This window comes from Pongo pygmaeus, chromosome 18 (assembly GCF_028885625.2).
Source record: "Pongo pygmaeus isolate AG05252 chromosome 18, NHGRI_mPonPyg2-v2.0_pri, whole genome shotgun sequence".
Lineage (NCBI taxonomy): Eukaryota > Metazoa > Chordata > Mammalia > Primates > Hominidae > Pongo > Pongo pygmaeus.
In genome coordinates, this window is record NC_072391.2 from 8,214,485 (window position 1) to 8,236,652 (window position 22,168).

Sequence of the window (22,168 nt, forward strand, 5' to 3'; positions counted from 1 at the left end):
GGTTGCAGAGGGACGGGGGCGGGCGACAGGGGGAGGAGTGTGCAAATTGACATTTTTGGCTGCCTGTGGCAGAGGAGCAGCCGTCAGCCGCTGTCCAACGTTAGCGCAGAGACGGTGGCGGCGTGTGCGCCTCCGGGGCTGCTGATTAGAATAGGGGACTTGGCCGTGGATGGAATCCGGGAAACCCAAACCGGAGATGGAAGGATGAGGCTGCGTTTGCAGCGCGTGAATGGGACGCGGTATGTAAGCCGAGCTCCAGCTCCGGGGACCTCGGAGACTGCGCTCAGGGCTCGCCCTGGGCGCCCCGTGGTGGGGGTGGTCTGGACACTTGGAGAGGGCGAGGGGGCGTTTAGAGGGATTGGGGAGCCCGGAGATGCATCGATTTTCTTTACCCACTGGAAGTTAGTGGGCAACTTCCTTGCCAATGCTCATTGGCTCCGTTTAACTTTATTCCCAGAGATGAATAAGCGTTTATTAAGAACCGATGTAAAAGTCCCAATAGGCTAGCCATGGTTTTGCAAGAGATGCGCGGCTCTGGAAATGAGAGGTTTATGAAATGAATGGCCAGATGGGTCGTGCATGTGCGAAGTTGGCATGCTCACGTTGCAAGGGAGCATGTGTGTGCAAATGTGAGCATATGCGCTGCATGTCTGTGTAAACATGTCCACCATGCTAGTTGCGCTGGTGTACTCTTTATCTTCTCTGCCTGATTCCCATGGAAGAGACATTAAATTGACAATACTGAACACGGTTCGACTTGAGAAATAAGCTCTGTACAATTTTATGACATGGAATAAGAGTTGCCTTCTTCTGAGATCAAATGGGAGAAATGTGCCTTGCCTTCTCAAGTGATGGAATCAACTGTTATGCATTTAAAGAATATATTATATACAGTGTCGAATGTGACATCCATCAGTCTACAAGGATCACCTAGCCTCTCAAGCGCAGCTCATTCCTCTAGCCCTTATTTTCAGATTATGGGGAAATTGGGGGTTTTATTATTTCTTTTGACAAAAGAGCTGCGTTTTCCGCCTTCCTACTTTAGAGGGCTCCAAGCGGAATTGTGAATCCAAAAGTTTCGTTGGCAGTGTCACCTTAGTAAAACGTTATGAAATTATTTGCTAAGAGAATCACTTTCTGAGTGTCTTCACGTAGAAGAATTTACTCATTGTTGACATGGTTTCAATTTTGGTTACACAGAAATGAATGTGGTTTATTGCTGAAGCAGGCAAAAATGATTGTGTAATCCTCTCTTTATTAGGGTAGCTGGGTAGCAAATTGTTTGGCTTAAAATTGGAACATCTTTCTCCACTGTGTTCCCTATTTTTTTGATCTAAATGTGTGCTGGAAAATCCAGAGAGTGTGAGTAAAAGGGTGTTTGTGGCATGGAGTAACTTGCCTTTGTGGTTTGCTATGATTAAGTTTGAAGAGGGTTGTTTGTCAAGTAAGTGAATGCAAGTCAATCAGCAACAGCTGCTTGCCACTCAGGCTCACAGGAATCTAGGCTTTTCATATAAGAAGCAAGATTTTCCAAGTCTTATCTGCCCACACACTTCCCACAAGTGTGATGCCTCCCCTCTATTAGAATACTCAGAGGTTATGAAGAGGGAATTGTTTATCTGAGGAATGAGGTAGCGGGACATGTAGAAGGAGCTCCTCCCTCCGTCTCTTACCCCTCTTCTCTTCTCTCTCTTGGTCTCCCTGTGGGTATTTCTTCCTCCTTATCCCATTTTTTTCATCTATCTGTATTTCTTTCCATCTTTCTGTCTTTACTGTTTTACCTGGTACACAGAAACGTTTTAGGTATCTTTGCTACACTTTAACAAATGTTTTGCACGCTGGAGGATCACCAGAGCCTGTTTTTCTTTTTCTTTCTTTCTTTCTTTCTTCCTTTCTTTCAGGAATTCTCCATTCACCCGCAAGAATTATTTAGTATCAGGCAATTCCACTGTAAATCAGTCTTATAAAAAGTGAATATTCAAACTTTTTTTGTCATTTCATTTTAACCAAGCAACTAGACTCTTTGAAAATGCTTTTACTATGTGAAAAGAGCAGAATCTTTTCTGTTAGCACAAATTGAGGGTTTATACGAAAGTACTTTGTCTCATGACTTTATTGGACTAAGTTTATTTTTACATTTGTCTCTTAAAATCTTATCCTTCAAACTTCTGTTTTTCCTATCACTTGTCTTAATTTTAGAGTCTGGATTCATTTTAATCTGTATTTACTCAGACTTGGTAGAAATAACTATCAGTGCTGACTTATGGGCCAGGTAATTGAAGTATAACAAAAATAGTTTTTCTTTTTTGTATGACATTGTGTTCCTTTTTGCTCTTAAAAAGGACCAGCTAATTATTTTTCTTTTTTTTCCTCTCTGTACTAGGAGTATGATACAAAAGTTGAAGTAGATCTCAGTAAAGGGCTTTTTTTAAAAAAATTATTTTTGGCATTGATTGCCTTCCTATAAACTATAGTTGCAATATTTGGAAAATATATTGTAATATTTTATGACACTAATTGATGTATATGACTTATATTTTGAGAATCCAGTTACACACTCCTCATTGTTGTCTTTTATTTGATTATAGACAACCTGCTTGAATGGGTCAATTTTGAGCTAAATAAATATTACAACATCTAGTGAAGAACAAACTTGGTCTTGTTTTCTGTCTAAATTTATAATTTTTATATTAGATTTTGAGCAAAGTTGTAATCTGGTGAAATGAAAAGTCATCTAAAAGAGGAAGAAGATTTCTGAACTAATAAAACAATTATTATCAATTAAACTTAGTTGTGTTTAGCTTTTAGCTTTTATTTTAAAAACTTCACGTATGTTAGTCTCAAAGTTATCAAAGGGAGTTGGCGTAAGTTCTTGGAAAGTAATTCTATTGGGATTAAAGTCCTCTCTATGAGACTTCACTATCCATCTTGTGTTGATTTTCTGACGAACATAAAAATAAATGAGGAGGAAAAAGCTTGAACCCTTAATTTTATTTTTTTTGGCATTTTAGACTTTACTTTGTTATGGATCCAAAAACTTTGGAGTGTGTTAAAATATCAAATCTTTGTTTGCGTTTATGGGTGTGCATTTTTGCTCTTTTTGTTTTCTTTCATTTTCATGCAGGGTTGTGTGTTTGTGTGCATTATGAGCAGTAGTCAACAGGAGCAAATGAGAAGAATTTTACAATTATGCATTCTCATGCATAATTTGATTTTAATTAAATCATTGATAATCAGAATAGCAGTCTCAAGGATTTAGGATTCCTGCTGAACCCCCTCTGCTTGCACAGCACCAAAAGAAAGATAAAACGCCTTTAAAAGTCAGCATTTAACAGTGTTTGGTTTGGAAACCATCGCATATTAAATTATTCAGCAACTATAATGTCCCAAATAGTTTTCAGGGTGTGTTTTTATTAAGCTAAATAAAGTTTCTATGAAAAGTTGTGGGGTTTTTGTAAGTTGTGGGGTTTCTGTGTGTGCATGTGTGCCCAAAAGGCCGAAACAGCTTATGTCAGCTACAGCAATTCGTTTTTGATTCAGCAAAACTAGGTTATGAATTCAAGCAATTAAAAATGACAGAAAGCCCAATTTCACTGCCTAGATTAATATGCTTCCAATTTTCCCTGCTCCACAAAGATTTCAAAGTGTTCTTTCTGGTCAGGTGCTTGCATAACCTATAGGGTATTGGGAGGGTCCCCATTTCTCGTTTGCTTATGATGTCTGAATACTTTGATGTAGCAAATGTAAATAGGATCAGTTGGATATTTGTAACATAATTTTCTGCTTGCAAGTTCTCCTGAAATTATTTTGGTTGGGTTTAAAAGAAATGAGCAGTGGTTAGTTTCTTAGCATTTACCGATAGTGAAGAATCTGTCGGCAAGCTCCAATGTCATGAAGGCCAGGAAAGACTTTTCAAGAAAAGATACAATTACAGTAGAACTAGTGTTTTCAGCTTCCAGAGATGGCAGTGATATATGTAAAATATTTATATATATATATATAAATATAAAATATTATGCAGTGAGGGGCATGTTTATTACTTTTTCTCTATTCCTAAAGTAATGTCTGGAATTCTAGATTCATGTTTATCTAATGAGCCAAATCTCTCCCTGTTATTTAAAATGGTCCTTTTTTCTTACACACTAATTAGTAGTCAAAACCAGCCGCTTTAATGATCTGTAGTTTTTGGTTTGTTCGTTAAGTTTTCTAACCTGGTTTGAATTAACTTCTTCACACAGAGTGTACACAGACACAAATATACACTCAAAAAGCTCATCTCCCAGCACCATTTACTCCATGCTTTCAATCCAATACAGAAAAACAGCAACAACCAAACAAATCAATGTGCACTATTTGCCCAATGTTTGTTTTACAGAGAAGACCCCTAAAGGGCTGTATATGAGGAAGGCCTCTGCCAGCCCTTCCTTTGCTCTTCATGATAATTCTGCATCTGCATTTGCCACAGTACTGTGGATGTATTTCTTTTTTTTTTTTTTTTTTTTTTTTAAAGGGCAAAACTGTGGATGTATTTCTTTGTTGTTTAGTTGCAGTCTCTAGTTGTGAGGAAATCAGTTGTTGTCTGCAAAGAAGATGTAAGTACTAGTTGGATTTATTGTGGTTAGCTGAATGTGTAAGTACAGGTCTTCTATTTCTATTAAAATGATGAGGATGAGGATGTGATAACCTGTCAACAGAAACAGCAATAACAATACAATGCCGATTTCTTCCTGGGCACTTACTGACTCCCTCTGTGCATCAGACATTGGACGAGGAGCTTCTGTGTATTTTCTCTGTTCTTACAACTCTGCAAGGTAGGTATTACCATGCCTAGTTTAGAGATGGAGAAACAATTTTCAAGACTTTTTATAATTAGAAAAAGTGATTAGACTCCAAATTTTTCTGATTCCAATATGCTAAGATACCATTGAAGTTTATTAATCTGAGTTTAGAATTTAGCATTTTGAATTTGTTTACACATAATGGGTACTTAACAGATACACTAGGTTAGGGATTCTCAAACAGGATCAATTTCCTCCCCTAACCCATAACAATATTTAACACCATTTTGAAGACAGTTTTTGTGTCTTTGTGGGAGGACAACTCCCTCCCGCAAAACAAAAACAAATTACCTGGCCCCAAACCAACAGTGCCATAGCTGAGTAATTATACCCTAGGTAATATCAGTGATCGTCTAATATAAACATGGTCTGATTTTTCAAGAGAGAGGAGAAGGTATGTGTACTTCAATTATTAAACATTTAAAATCTCTGGTTGGATGCTGTGAATAGGATCACGATGCAAAATCAGACGGTCCTTATTTCCTTACAGTCTGACACTAAAATTGTTACAGCTGCTTCCTTGGAACATCTTTCTTTATAAATATGGCATGGGTCATTGTGATTTAAAGTGCCTATTTTTTTCCAATTTACTTACTCTTTAGTACAACAAGTGCTGGAAAATGAAATTTCCTTCCTTGGTACTCATGTCACTAGACGAGAAATGTAACGTCACTAAATGAATAATGGAAGAGCAATTCTAACCACCTCCCCATATGGTCCTTCTTTTCCCTCAGTCTTCAAATGGTATTATTTTCCTCATATCTTTAAAGGTTTGGCACATAGGTTTATTGGTTTATTTGTTTAATATTTTATATTTGCCGAGCACTGTTGCAAATGCTTTAAAATATTAATTCATTGAATCTTTAAGATAAGCCTAGGAGATTGTTATTGTTTTTATCTACTTTTTACAGAGAAGGCACAGACATCCAGAGAAGTTGAGTAATCTCTATGAGATCACACAGCTTCTAAGTGGCAGAGCTCGGATTTAAACTCCAAAGTCTGTGTTCCTAGCCACTTTCTCATGTACTTTAGTAATTTGAGCTTCTAAATCTACAGAAGCCTAAGCGTTGAGGCACCATCTTCACCCGAGTTTTGAAACAAAAGACATTTTCAGTCTCATTTTGGAGTGGTTGATGAGGAAAACGGACTTACCTGTTTTTGAAAGAGCATGAGTGATAATGCTCACAGCTTTATATGTTGCTATTTAAATACTCCTGTAGATGCACTTCACCTGGATCAGGAGGTCTTGTGACTTCTGTCTACCATGACCACGTCCAACAACAACAAAAAAGCCACCAAAGGGAAACACTAATGTACAGGAGGGCACAATTTGCAGGATGAGTGATCTCCATTTTATTCCCTATTTAATTGTCATGTTGGAAAAATAGAAGTTCTGCAACTGGATCTCCTAAGGTGTCTTCAAGAAAGTTAACTCTTTGCTTTCTGATGCTCTTAAAATGTTCTAGAGAGCCCCATGTGGTCCATGCCAGGTGGGTGATGGTGGATGTGAGTACATTGACTGCAACTTGATCTCAGCTAATGCCAGGCTGTTTGTTGTCCCACATTTAGGCCACGGGAATGACCATGCCTATCTCAGTCTCAGTTGAGTTTTTAGTGAATAGCAAATGCTATGAAAAGAAAAACAATTTAAGTATATTTTTAAATAGAAATGCCAATTTGACACATTTTATTCTGCTTTAGAAGGGAAAAAAAGATCTTGCAAGTACACAATTAAATACATACCAGAATATCCAGAAAACCAAGACAGAAGTAGAGAGCCTCAATGAACTTCAGTTGAATAAATGAGTACATGGATGGAACATTTTGTATTTTTCAAAATTTCTTATCAAGGATATGTATGGGTTTGTACTTGAAAACGTCTCACATCTCGAATACAAGCCACTGTGGTGGGAAATACAGGTCTGACAGGCGTCAGTTTCATACCAGCTGTCCTCAGCTTACCAGTCTAAATTTGTACGTTACTTAAATGTTAGGCATAGGTATCTGCTTACTATTTATTGCCCTGCAGAAAGCTCAGAGATGATTAACCACAACTTACAAGTATGGACTGCATTTTACCTGAGGCAGGACACAGATTTTTTATACAAGAAAGAAAGGGTCACCCATGAACAGCTTATATCTGATCATGGAGCAATATTAAAGTCTCAAAAAGGGCTCTTGAGCTACCTCCTCCCAGCCTGGAGACAGTTTAGGAACTGGGCTGGAAGTGGAAACCATTACTGTTCTTTATATTTCAGGCCCAGTAAACTCACATTTGAACAAAGAAAGCAAAGAGTGAATCCCATTTCAGAACTGTCAAAAGACTGATGTTGGATCCATTATCGTCAAATGTCCTTTTTTAATACAGTTCATCGAATTGGCTTTTGTGGAATACCTATTTCATCTAAGTGTTGGTTCAGGAAATGGTTTAAAATGAAACCAGAATTTGTTCAGTGGTAAAATAAATGAGAAGAACCCACATAGCCAAGACTACCCAGTAAAGTTCTGTAGATACTATCTATTAGTATGCAGTACTAAAATTTAAATTATACATGTATATATAGTTATATCTATAGTTAAGCTATAGATATGTAACTTATGTATAGACTATAAGCTACATAGTCTATATATATTCTATTTATATCTATATATAAACTATATATAGATACATAGTTAAGCTATATATATAGTTTAATTGATGAAAGAAAGAATGGGAAGTTGGATTTAAAATAGCCATTTTAATTCCATATCCAGAAGAATATGGAATATTTCCACATGTTAAGGTGAGCCTCCTTTTAGAAATAAAGATAACTAGTGATAAACCTTGTATGCCATTAAAAAGAGTGTACCCAACACTCAATGAATTTCTGCCCAGTCTTGATTGTGAAATTTTCTTAGGAATCTAAACATATAGGAGTTACATCAATGTTATAAGTGGTTCAGGATTCAAATTCTGCTGCTGATAGAGAAAGAAACCCAATTTTGTTGTAATGCACTAGCTAATTGTTCAGTATATGGAATTGCAAATCATTATCCTTCTTACCGATACTGTCTATTGAGTGCCTGCAATAAGCTAGACACTGTGCTAATTCCCACATGTGCATTATTGGCCTGAATATTTCCAGCAGCCCTATGAGGCAGATGTGGTTGTTATACCCAGGGTTCATGAGGGAAGGCTGAAACTTGGGATGATTTTTCAAGGGTTACCAACAGCTAGTGAGTAAAAGGGCTGCTAATCACATTTGAAGCTTTGAGGCTTCGAAGTCCCTTTCCCTGTTTTTTTGGCCCAAAGGTATACGAATCATTGTTCTAACATTGGTGAAAAATGAATCTGATGTAGATGAAGAGATTTATGTAGCTATAGGAAGTTCCTATAACTCTCCTATTAGATTAACCTTCTTATCATCTTGGCAAATTATGCAAGTGGCTTGATATTTTGGGTAGATGGGTGGATGGGATGAGTGGATGAATGGATAGATGAGTAGACATATAAACTGAATAATAATGGAGAAGACAAACTGGCAAAGGACATGAATATAGGTTTTGGAAAAATAAATATAAATAGCAAGTATATGAAAGTGTGTGTGTGTGTGTGGGTATATGAAAGTTTTGCTTGTATATATGAAAGTTTTATATATTGTATTGGAAAACAATTTGTTGATGAAACAGGCATTTTATACACTGTTAGAATGTGGAATAGTACCTTCTTCTGTAGAGGACTATTTGGGAATTTTTATTTTAAAAAAGTAGGCTGGGCACGATGGCCCACGCCTGTAATCCAACACTTTGGGAGGCCAAGGCAGGAGGATCATGAGGTCAGGAGTTCGAGACCAGCCTGGCCAACATAGTCAAACCTCGTCTCTACTAAAAATACAAAAATTTGCCAGGTGTGGTGGCGGGTGCCTGTAGTCCCAGCTATTCAGTAGGCTGAGGCAGGAGAATCGCTTGAACCCGGGAGGCGGAGGTTGCAGTGAGCCGAGATTGTGCCACTGCACTACAGCCTGGGTGACAGAGCGAGACTCCATCTCAAAAATAAATAAATAAAAATTAAATAAATAAATAAGTATGTACTTTTGACCCAGCCTTTCTGCCTCTGGAATCTATGTGATCGCTCAAGTTTGTGAAGATGCAGCTTGGTTCACTGCAGCATCGTGAACAGTGAGAAGGAAACTGGAGCAGACGAAATACCTAAGGAGGGGGATTGGAGGTCAAGGACCCTTGTAGGAATAAAGTGGATTTGCTTGGATGTAAAACTATGTCTAAGATGTTATGAGTGAGGAAGAGCCCAAAACTGAGAAATCTGTTTGAAAAACTTTGTTAGAAAGCAAACATACACATGCAATTGTTTTACATAGAGGGCAATACTGCAAAAGATAATGAAGGGACTATGAACAGTGATTATCTTTGTTGTAGCTGTGCAGTATGACTAAGAAAGGGGCAGGGAAGAGATGGAGCTTTTGCTTTTAAGATTGCACCTTTATTCTTTGTGATTTTCAGCAAAGATGCCCTACTTGGATAATTAAAAAATACTTAAAAGCTTCCATTTTGCAAACAACCTGTGATCACTTTACCCCTGAGCTGATATAGATCAGCTTAGATACCAACATAGATATTCTGTGTTACACATAGGCAACCTAAATTGCTTTGAAAATGTATTTGAGCCTTAGAAAAGATAAAACTGAAAATCATTTGATTCAGTTATGTTTTGGTTAAGGTTTGGGGTCAGTATCCTCTCTGGAATGGGGTGGTGGGGTGTTGGAATTTCCTAAAAATGATAAATCTAAGTGTTAACAGTAATGGTTTGGCCACAGAAGAAAATCAAATTTCCCTGTTGCTGTACACACTTGTCATTCATCGTTGGTACTGCAAAATCATGATCCTTATCCTCCCAGCTGTGTGTGTTTGTCAGGGACCATAGGCTGCTAAAAGTTGTATACAGTACTATTATTTTTTTTATTCATCTCTGGGTCATTTCATCTTCCTGTGCAAGCCACATGAATAGCTGTGTATGAAAATTTGTATTTTGTGCTGAATTTCCCACTGTGAAAGATGTTTACTATATATTTATGAAAACACTGCAATAACAAAACCCTTTATATAGCCTTTCAATTTGCTGTAAGGGCAGATAAAATATTTTTATCTCAAACTGAACTTCATACCTTGGGAGATTCAGCTGGCCTGACTCAGAATAATAAAACACTTCAGAGAAAGGCAGGTGCTGTTCAGATTGCTTCAGAAACCTGTGCACTTCACTCGGCAGATTTCAGTTCCTTTAAACACGCCAACTGAATATACAAAAGCTAGGAATAATCAGTATAAACTATGCAACATTAAGTACAAGAAATTATCTTTTTTATTAAATAATTTCATAACACATCTACAGTAGCATCAGCGTGATTTTTAATGAGTAGTATTTTCCTGTATACCAGAAGATACAGAGAGACGGTTGGCGATTATTCCAGTGTATTGAAAATTTTCATTCTTCATCTGCATTTAGGCTTTGGCAATATTCTTAATTGAAATTTTTACAGAGATAAATGTAGCATATGCAGTTGTCAGAAAATATAGATAGATCTCTTGTACACTTTTCTCTAATGGTAATATTTTACCAAACTGTAGTATCACATCATATCCAGGATATTGGCATGGCTGCAATCCACTGACCTTATTTGAATTTCCCTAAGGTTAGTTGCACGTATTTGTGTGTATATATATTGTTCTGTACAACTTCATCATGTGTAGGTTTCTGTATCCACTGCCACAGGTAAGGTACTGAGCAGTTCCATCCTGAGGTTCCATTTGTATAACCACAGCTATCTCTCGTGACTACCTGCCCCTGTTCTTAACCCCTGTCGATCATGAATCTGCCTTCCATTTGTCAAACTTTCTTATTTCAAAAATGGTATACAAGTGGAATCACACAGTGCTTAGACTTTTGGGATGGGCTTATTGACTCATCGTTCCCTGGAGTTGTACCTACATTGTTGCATCAGTAATTTTGCATGGTATGTATATGTACCACAGCTTAACCATTCACCTGTTGAAGGACATCTGGGCTGGCTTTGCCCATCACAAATAAAGCTGTCTTGAACATTTGTGGATAGGTTTTTGCGTGACCGTGAGTTTCACTTCTCTGGGATAAATGCCCAGGAATGGGCTTTGGCGATCTTTGATTTATGCATATTATGGAACACATCAATATGTTGCACCCATTGGAAGTCAATGCCAGTTGCATACAAACCGATACAAGGAAAAAAAAAATTGTACCCACGTCTTAATGTTTATTTTTACATAAACACGGCACTAAATGCAGAGAATAGCCAGCATTTATGTAGCATCCACCATATGCCAGGCTGTATTCTAAGCCTGTTATGTATGCTAACTCATTTGTCCTCAGAGCAGCCTTATGAAGTATGTACTACTGTTCTTACTTATGGAGGAAGCACCAAGCACAAAATGGTTAAGTAACTTGCCCAAGATTATACAGTCATCATCACTTAGAGGTAGTCAGTCTGGCTGGAGAACCCCTCATTTTAACCACTAATCAATGTCCCCACTTTCTTTTGTTTATTTTATTTTATTTTTGAGATGAAGTTTCACTCTTTCACCCATGCGGGAGTGAAGTGGCGAGATCTTGGCTCACTGCAACTTCTGCCCCCCAGGTTCACGCAATTATCCTGCTGCAGCCTCCTGAATTGCTGGGATTATAGGTGCCCGCCACCATGCCTGGCTAATTTTTGTATTTTTAGTAGAGATGGGGTTTCACCATGTTTCCCAGGCTGGTCTCGAACTCCTGACCTCAGGTGATCCACCGTCCCCCCACCCCCCGCCTTGGCCTCCCTAAGTGCTAGTATTACAGGCTTGAACTACCACGCCTGGCAGACAGACATCCATAAGATGATGTCCCCACTTTCGTAGATTGGTTGGTCATAACTTATGGGTTGACTGAGACAGTAATATTCATTTAGAGTAAACATCTATTGATATCACCCTGAAAAGAAATAATAAACGAAATTGGGCATATAGAATAATCAGCTAGCTGACTTCATCATCCCTTAGCTCACAGCTCTGCCTTTAAGCTTGCTTTATTTGGCCGTTTCAGACAGATGGATGCCTCTTATGGCTTTTGGATCTCCAAGACGTAGATTTCACAACCCTCCCTTGGTTACACACTGTAATATTTAACAGCTCTCAATAGCAGTATGTTCTGCTTTTTTGGTATGGCCCAAATCTCTCCTATGGCAAACTCAATACCCCTCACTCTTTCTACCCACCTATTGAAGATGTGGAATTGTTGGTCATCCATTGTATTCACAACATAAAGGTATCTGTTTATAACAGAATATTGTTTGGCTGCTTTACATTAATCCTTGAGCTTTTCGTTCCTCCAAAGGCATTTTATATTTCCAACAGGCTTATAAAGTATTTAATATTTTCATATGCGTCAGTGTAAAGCCATCTGTTGCAGTGACAGGACAAAATGTGGAAGACAAGAACAAGCGTATGTTTATGGAAAGATTCCATGAAATGTTAACAAGAAAGATATGTGCTACTCTGGGGTGTCTTGTAGAAAATGGTCAGGGGAATTTGGAAAGGCATGGCTTACAGCATTGGTATTTGTAAATTGGTGTTTATAAAAGGCATGTGCGCTTTTTTTTTTTTTCTACTGTCCTGCAAATTTAGACTAGATTGTTGACATAAATGGCGGCGGTGACCACTTTGAGAGGAAATGGTGGTGTGACCTAATATTTGGAACTTCCTTCATCTGTTGTTCTTCATTCACAGGCTTCAACTTTTTCCTTTTCATTTGAACAAGTGGATTGGGAACCTGCTTTGCGCCAGGCGTTTGTGTTGCTAGAATAGCTAGACTGTGTTTCTAAACAGCTAGAACTGTTTCTCAGTGCCTTCCTTTTAATAGCCGTGTTGTGGTCTTGCTCATACAGAAACAATCAGACGGGAATCAATTTTGCCTGCCCACTTGAACGTATGAGTTTAGGCACAGTTATCCAAAGCTGTTGCTGCATTACATTGCCCCTCGTTGAACTGGGCTCAGAAAATCAAAGCAAGTTCCCCCAAGCGAAGACACCGATGCTCTTGGGGAAACACATCACAGCTAAAATATACCGAGTATTGGCTGGGCACGGTGGCTCATGCCTGTAATCCCAGCACTGTGGGAGGCCAGCGTGGGTGGGTCACTTGAGGTCAGGAGTTTGAGACCGGCGTGGCCAACATGGTGAAACCCCGTCTCTACTAAAAATACAAAAATTAGCCTGGTGTGATGGCGGGTGCCTGTAATCCCAGCTACTCGGGAGGCTGAGGCAGGAGAGTCGCTTGAACCCAGGAGGTGGAGATTGTGGTGAGCCGAGACTACGCCGTTGCACTCCAGCCTGGGCAACAGGAGAGAAACTCTGTCTTGGGAAAAAAAGACAAAAAGAAAATGCACTAAGTATAGTATCTGCCAAGTACTACGAGAGGCACTGTGTCTTGGTTGGCTTATTTGAGGCTCTCAGACCTCTTACGTGGCATGAGAAGTCATTGTCTTCATTTTACAGATGAGGGAGCAATTTTAGAGAAGGTAATTAACCAAATATTATATTGCTAACATGGAGTGGACCGGGAACTTGGCAACAGGCCGACTAAACCCACAAGCAGCTTGCTTAACCACTGTGTTTTGTAACTGAGGCTGGAGAAAGAGGAGGAGCTTGTGAAGTGCCTTCCAGACCAGCTCTTCTCGGGTGGGCATTAGCTGGGATGTGTGGGTCAAAGATTCAGTATGTTGTTGAGACGTGACATTGACATGGAGCTTGATGCCCTCCACAGATTTTCTCTAAAAGTTCTTGAATTCTCAGCTTTTTCCACTCTGTAAACAGTCACTTCTCAAGTCCCACAGGGCGCTTGTAGAAAGAAGTTGGTGTGAACACTAGAACAGCTCTTCAAAATGCCCCAATGGAACAAGGACATGTGGAATAACCTCCAGTATAAATCCTTTACACCGATTTTTGAATTTTTTTTTTTTTTTTTAAACAGAGCTCTGCTCTTGTCGCCCAGGCTGGAGTGCAGTGGCATGATCTAGGCTTACTGCAACCTCTGCCTCCCGGGTTCAAGCGATTGTCCTGCCTCAGCCTCCTGAGTAGTTGGGATTACAGGCAGGTACCACCGTGCCTGGCTAATTTTTGTATTTTTAGTAGAGACAGGGTTTCACCATATTGGCCAGGCTGGCCTCGAACTCCTGACCTCAAGTGATCCACCCGCCTTGGCCTCCCAAAGTGTAGGGATTACAGGCATGAGTCACCACTCCCGGCCCTATTTTATATTCACAAGTGTGAGAAAATGCCTAAAAGCATTCACTGGTTTTCAATCGTATTAATAAATAAATTAATGTCTGTTACCCATGTCAAAAGGTGATAATTCCAGGCCGGGGACAGTGGTTCATGCCTGTAATCCCAACACTTTGGGAGGCTGAGGCGGGTAGATCACCTAAGATCAAGAGTTTGAGACCAGCCTTGCCAGCATGGTGAAACCCCGTCTCTACTAAAAATGTTACAAAAAATAGTCGGGCATGGTGGCACGTGCCTGTAGTCCCAGCTACTCGGAAGGCTGAGGCAGGAGAATCACTACTACCTGGGAGGTGGAGGTTGCAGTGAGCCAAGATGGTGCCACTGCGCTCAAGCCTGGGTGACAGAGAGGGACTCCGTCTCAAAAAAAAGGATGACAATTCCAGATAGCTATTCTGAGGTTGATAAAATTACTGAGATAGTAGAATTTAGAGAGACTTACGAGCAGAAATATATATTGACAGAAAGAGCAAAACATCATTGTATCTCGTTAATAGAGGAACAACAATCAGGCTATCTGAAAGAGAAGACAGACCAGTTAGCTTCTAAATGCTGTTCATTTATTTCAGTCAGCCTTCTCAGAAGGACATTGGGGCTTGGTTCAGCAATCAGGCCCTTTTAGACCCATAGATTTTGCCTGCAGGTGTTCCTCTCCAACAGTTAGATTGTGATGATAGGCTATAAACTTCATGAAGACAGAGAACAGATGAGCAATATATAATTAGTTCCTAGCACAATGTCTGCCCATATTAAGGACTTCGGTAAGTGTTTCTAAAGAATGTGTGATCACATTGGATTGTCCCAGAGTATTTACAATGTATTAAGTCCTGGTAAATCTAAATAATAATTATATCTGTAATAATTGGATAATGTTTCAGAGTCCTATTGAGGAAAGACAGTGTCATTCCCACCTGCTAGTTCTTCTTCTCCTGAAGACAAGATATGCATGGTAAAAGCCATGGCACAGTTTGTATCTGATCCCTCAACTAAAATACTGACACCACCTTCTATAGGCTTATACGGCAAGTAGCAGTATGCCTTGGAGCCTTCTCCTCCAATACACCCCATTGGCAAAAAGCGACTTATGGTTAATGCAACAGTGAAAATAAATTATTACCATTCTATGATCGTGTGACAGGTTAGTAATTAACTTATGTCACCAGTTGGCTTTCCACAACCGTGTTTATTCAGCTCCGTGGAGCACTTTTCAGGGAAAAAGAAATTATCAGCCAGGCAGCCTTTGTTTACTGTGGAAGCTGGATGCTGGTGGACTGCATCTCCTCCTATTGACTAGGAAATAAGTTGGTTGTTAGGACATGATTTTCCATTCTTCAAAATGATATGGTGATGCAAGGAATTTGAAAGCTACACTGGAATTAGAAAAGCATAAAGAAATTGCCTTTTATGCACTAATCGAGCCATTATGCCTGTTTTCTTTGGGGTATTTTTTTTACTGTATAGACACCACAAAGAGCCATGTGTAAAAAAAAAAGGTATGAAAAATCTTAATTAAAATAAAAACTAGTATGTGTTTTTACCCCATTGTAGGTTAAGTGCATATCACACAGCCTAGGGACAATGGTATTAGATTTGTAATAAGTACAAGTAAAGCTTTTCATTTTGATTGGATTGGGTGTATTTTTCATCAGCATCTCCCGTGTGAGCCATGATTCCAAGACAGAGTCTTGTAATCTTCTGTGGTGGGAATGATTCAGCTTAAAAATCAATAGGGCATAAGGTATTTCAAGTTCTCATTATTGTAATGTGTCAACATCACTTCAGTGACCCCAGAGTCCTATGTTGGCTGGTTTTCCCCCTGATTTATTGTGCAATCTCATAGGGCAAACTATAATTTCACTTGGAATCAGAAAGTCTCCATTTATGGTTTGTGTCCCAGTCTCCAGTCATTAGGGCATTCGCGGGTAATCGATACCTCCTCTTGTTGCTAACAGCTGAATGAAGTTGTCACCTGCTTAGATTACAAAGGAGTCGGGTAAAAGGATGTGGTAAGGGTGAGTACATTGGACAAGTTGTGTTTTGAGAAGGGCTTTCTCTGATGTTTACCTGCCGCCTCTTGGAGGGCTTTCAGCATTTTTCGGGACCTCCTTTCTAGAAACCCTTATCACTGAAATAGCACAATGTTTTATTTCTTCTTTTGTGAACCGGTTGTGAATGATACCATTTCCTTTGGTTAAACAACAAGTTGAAGGAGCCATTCTTGAAAGTCTGCATGCTGACACATTTTATAGAACCCTTTGAGTCATGTCAACTCTTTTTAAATACCTGGTCATCATGCTACGATTAAAAGAATGGTATCTTCTATTCTTTTCCTAATTGGCAAAATACCTAGGAACTTATTGAGACCTTTAGCAAGAAGACCATCATCTGTGTTCAACACACCGTGCTTCAATGTATACACATTCTATTTTGCTGCACATAGACATGGATGCATGTGTGCGCACACACACACACACACACACTCAGAGCTTCTCACTAGAGGATGTTCAATGACCATTTATATGATATTGTCAAGTCACACAAAGCACAGTGACTCCAAATTGCAGCTCCAACACCCAGTACTGGGCCAAGGGTGAGAAGGTCTACACAGATCAACTTTTGCAGAAATATGATTAAGTCATCTCAGGAATGTTCCATAATATTCTGAACACAATAGAGTCCCTTCCCTCAAGAAAATTAATATCCAGCCATGGAAAAGAGCCAAGGTGAAGAGGCAATTGAAGTGCATGGACTGTAACTACAGAGGCTTAAGAATGGCAAGAAGAGGCATTGAACTCAGGGTCTTGGAAAACTTGGACGCTGACATCAACACTTGACAACATCTTGACTGCATGTCAAGATGTTATTATTCTTCTCCTCACAAAGATTATAAACCAACTGTGATATGTGTGCAGGAGAAAAATCATCATGTTTTAAAGTTGACCTTGTCCATTAAGATCATTCTCTTTTATCTTAGCCCTTGGGTGATAGTTTTTTTTTTTTTTTTTTTTTTTTAATGCAGAGACATCCTCTGTCCCTTGTTAAGTTTTGGGTTGGGGTTGCTGGTCCAACCATGTTCCTGTCTTTTCTTCCTACCCTTCCTGGCAGAGCCCCTTCCTCCCAGAGCTACTTCAGCAGGGTAGGATGGTCTCACTGCCCATGGGAGTCTGACCCTGGACCCTATCCTGCTTGAAGAGTTCACAGGTCTTTCTGCTGAGCCTCTTTGTCTTGCCAGTTAAACATTCTTTTTTTAAAAAAATTTTATTATTATTATACTTTAAGTTTTAGGGTACATGTGCACAATGTGCAGGTTTGTTACGTATGTATACATGTGCCATGTTGGTGTGCTGCACCCATTAGCTCGTCATTTAGCATTAGGTATATCTCGTTATGCTATCCCTCCCCCCTCCCCCCACCCCACAACAGTCCCTGGTGTGTGATGTTCCCTTTCCTCTGTCCATGTGTTCTCACTGTTCAATTCCCACCTGTGAGTGAGAACATGCGGTGTTTGGTTTTTTGTCCTTGCGATAGTTTGCTGAGAATGATGGTTTCCAGCTTCATCCATGTGCCTACGAAGGACATGAACTCATCCTTTTTTATGGCTGCATAGTATTCCATGGTGTATATGTGCCACATTTTCTTAATCCAGTCCATTATTGGACATTTGGGTTGGTTCCAAGTCTTTGCTATTGTGAATAGTGCCACAATAGACATACGTGTGCATGTGTCTTTGTAGCAGCATGATTTATAATCCAAACATTCTTATAGACAAGAGCTCCTTCTACTGACATTTCTGATCTCATTCTAAAACATTCACCCAGTCCACTGACCTGTACTGGGCGCTGTGCTGGGTGCCAGGCACTGCTTTTTCATATTCTTTTCTAAACTGCTAAAATGGGTGATTATTTCTCCAGGCTCTTTGCAGACACTGGGGGGAAATTCTTCTTGGTTTTCACACCCCTGTTAGGACGTGTCTTCCACTCTGGCTTTACTTGTTTATAGATCCATGAAATCCTCGACAGAGATCCTTGCAAGTGCTGAGGAGACAGTGGTGAACAAAATAGATAAGATTTCTGCTCTTGTAAAGTTTACATTCTTCTAGGGATGGTATGTCCTTGATTTGGAATGCCTGCTTGGGGGGTCATGAGGGTATAACCCTTGTTTCCTAGTTTCCAGGGAATGGGTTGGGTCATTCCTTGTGTAACAGAATATTACCCAACTGGAACTAAAAAATTCCCTCAGTGTCCCTTCAGGCATTGGCTTTAGCTAGTAGGAAGATGTAGAGAAATTTTGTGCTTCTGTTATATCTTTCTCATAGGGAGCTATGCAGATCCATCTGTAGGGATCTAGATCAGCTACAGTAGTAGTGGTCCCATAGAAAGTTGACATCAGAACCCCTGATCTACCTGGCATGCCACCTTTAAGGCCTTTAACTTCAGCTCTGTGACGTTCCCTAGGAAAATCCCAAGAAGAGGGTCCCAAACCCGTGGTATAAGTAAGAGCTTAGGTCTGGAGTCCATCACTAAAGACCTTGGGGAAGTTATTTAATCTCCTTAAGTCTAAGTTTGCTCATCTGTAAAATAGGATGGCAGCATAACTCATCTACTATTTTAAGGATTGTATGACATTCTGCATCTAACACCTTAGCATAGTACCTAACACATAGGAGATTTTAGTAATTATTAACTACTATGAGAGAGGTCAAGGAGGGGAAGGAGAGGTGCCATCCATGTTGGATAAGTTGTGCTAGCAAGTCTTTGTATGTGCAACTTTTCTATTGTTAACTCTTTTACCTCTGCTAATTTTTGCCATTACCACTGGACCCCTATGTAGGGCTTATCTCCTCTAGGGTAAGGTGCCCCGATGGATCATGATTATCAACATCCTTTTTAGACGTGGATGTAAGAGACCTCTTTCTTGGCATTCTATTCTATTCTCGCTGGTTCTGGATTGAATCCAAATACTAACTGGGGTTATGTCCTTTTTATAGCAATCCCATGTTACAACTTGTAAACTGTCATATTATGTAGCCACTTAAAGGATGAAGTAGGCCTTAACGTGATATTATGGAAAGATGATAATATCGACTCAGCTGAGATATTAATGTAGAGGTAGATAAATGGGGAAAAGGATGGTAAAAAGTAGTATAATATGTGTTTATAAAGATTTAGACATAAGGATGCATGGATATATTCTGAAAAGACCTAAGAAACTGTGAATAGTGATTATTCAAAGAAAGGATGCCGAGACTTCATGGTAGGAGCATACTACCAATTTATTATATGTGATTTTGCATTCACTGATTTTTTTATGATTTGTATTCATAACTTTTTTTTTAATAAAACTAACATTAAAATAAATCTTAAGCACAGCCCCCAAATATCTATACTTATCTATGGGCAGTCTTTGTTTATCTCTTTTCCACTTCTCCACACTAGATGGGATAAAGGAGACTGTAGAAGCCTGAGGATTCATAGCACTCTTGTTCTTGTAACAGTTAGCTTTTGCTGGTAACAAACAGTTCCAATATTTCGTGGCTTAAAAAAATCATATATTTGTTCATATTTTCCTGGGTGGACCATATGGGCTGTGCTCAGCAGGACATTTCTTCTGATGGTTTCACCCGGGTTTACTCACACCACTGAAGTTGAATTGCCTAGAATGTCTTGACACACATAGTTGGTGATTTGCTGGGTTGCCTCAGTTTTCTTATTCGTGGCCTTTTCGGCAGGCTTGCTTAGGCTTGGTCAGCAAGCTAACTTGAGTCTCAGAGACCCCAGTGCAGCAATGTAGCAATCTCTAACTGAGGAGCATCTTTCAGCCATTTCATATGTTGCATTTTCTGATGTCTACTGGACCAAAGCAAGACACACAGCTAATCCCAGAGTGAGTGGTATCTTGCGATGGAGGAAGCTTCACACTCACCTGGAAAAGGTACATGCAAATGGGTATGGGATAAGTTTGTGGCCGTTGTTTGCATCTACCCAGCCCTCTTTAAGGCAAGCCATGCACTGAAGGGAATAATCCTCTACGAGGAGGATGTTCCTTAAGCTGGACCTTCATCCTTAAATCATCTTTGGCACTTGAATTCAAGATACATGTAGTCTCTCCCTTTTTAAGAGCAGCCTTCTATTTGCTTATACGTATGCATCTTCCTTATCTTTTATTGTTTCAGCAACACTGATAATTTTGCTTTTTGGTTCTTTTTTGTTCCTTCAGTGAAATGGCAGCCCAGAGGTAAGGTAGTCAGTAGTCATATACCTCTAGTGACAAAGAACAACCCCTGGATAAAGCACCATGTATCTTCAGGGAGCTGTGGAAGCCTGCATGATAGAGCTAGCACCAACGGTGTTCTGACAAGTATGTCTGATTCTGAGCCTCTCCACAGTCCACCTGTTGGGAATCTATTTGCTTTGGATTAAAGGCACCAGTGCATCCAGCTTCAACTTCACATTCCCCTGCCTTTCACCATCAGACAGTTTATTTCAGAGATCATTTGGGATCTAATGTGTTTGCTTTTCTGATTCTGCTGGCACTGGTGTATGCTTCACCATTGGTTTATGGATGCACAGAGTACCAGGGTAGTATAGAGTGAGAAAATTTTCGTGAGACCTTTCTAATGGGAAACTTAATTAAAAGTGCAGAGGACTCAAAGTAACAGGCAGCTAGAATGAGGGATCAGCTTTGCCTATCTACATTCCAAACATACTGAGTCTTATTTGACACCTCATATTGGTAGATAGTTGGGCAAGTGTGAGGGGTCGTAGGTACGACCTGTCCCACTGCCATGTTTTCCGAAATCTCCTTGTACATGCATTGAATTGCATACTTGCAAGCTTTATCTTACAAAAGCAGAATAAAGTGCATCAAATTGGTACTTCTATTTAAAAAACAACATCTGGCCAGGTGCAATGGCTCACACCTGTAATCCCAGCACTTTGGCAGGCCGAGGTGGGTGAATCACGAGGTCAGGAGTTCAAGACTAGCCTGCCCAACATGGTGAAACTCTGTCTCTACTAAAATTACAAAAAAAAAATTTTGTAATTTTTTAACTGGGCTAGTGGCAGAGGCCTGTAATCCCAGCTACTTGGGAGGCTGAGGCAAGAGAATCGCTTGAACCCGGGAGGCAGAGGTTGCAGTGAGCCAAGATTGTGCTGCTATACTCCATCTTGGGCAACAGAGTGAGACTCTGTCTCAATTAATAAATAAAAATTAAAAAACTAACAAAGTCTACTCAAATTATGTTTTTTCCTTCACCAGACTTGGGGGTTTCTGCCCTAGTTATGCAGTTTCTTGCTCAGTGGATGGATTTGAAGTATTCCTTAAAGTTCTTGATTGTCAGTCACTTTTATATAGTTGTCACTTTCAGTATGTCACAGTCAATAGCAGAAATGTAAAGCTTGTAGACATTCATTTTCACCCTGATATTCATCACTCAATTGAGCTTTGTTTATACAAGGAGTCTAAAAATGCACACATTTATGATTAGTAAAAATGGCATTTGGGAAAAACTTTTCAGCACGAGAATATTTGGAAACAAAATGCTCCCATTGCATCCAGGAGGAATGTGAATTTTAGAAATCCCAAATAAAATCAGAATTAAAAAATATTAGGTACTCTCAAATGCAGTTTTTAGACTGCAGGTTTACTTTGTGTATTCTCACCTTCTAGTACACCTAGACAGAGATTATGGGGTCCTGGCTTATGTTTGGGTGTAGCAGAGATGTGGTGAAATAAATAAGGTATTGATTCAATCCTCAAGAACTCTACTCATTTAAATGGACAGAGAAAACATGTACATGATACATTCAGAGGAAAAACTGTAGTACTCTTTGGTACAGACTAAAAACTCAAGAGTCTAATGAAGGAGAAATCACATACGTAAGAGTGATACATAAGAGAATTACTTGGAGGCTATGGTTCTGATAACACATTCATTCATTTCAAATATATCCAGGTCCTACTCAGTGTTGGGGTAAGGGGCTAGTGCCACCGTTA

The 22,168-nt window shown here is 39.5% G+C and overlaps 1 protein-coding gene across 31 annotated transcripts in view; it reads left to right on the forward strand.

Moving 5' to 3' along the window:
- Positions 1-22,168, forward strand: part of RBFOX1 (RNA binding fox-1 homolog 1) — a 2,494,239-nt gene that overhangs the window by 1,260,045 nt on the left and 1,212,026 nt on the right. The window lies entirely within an intron of this gene.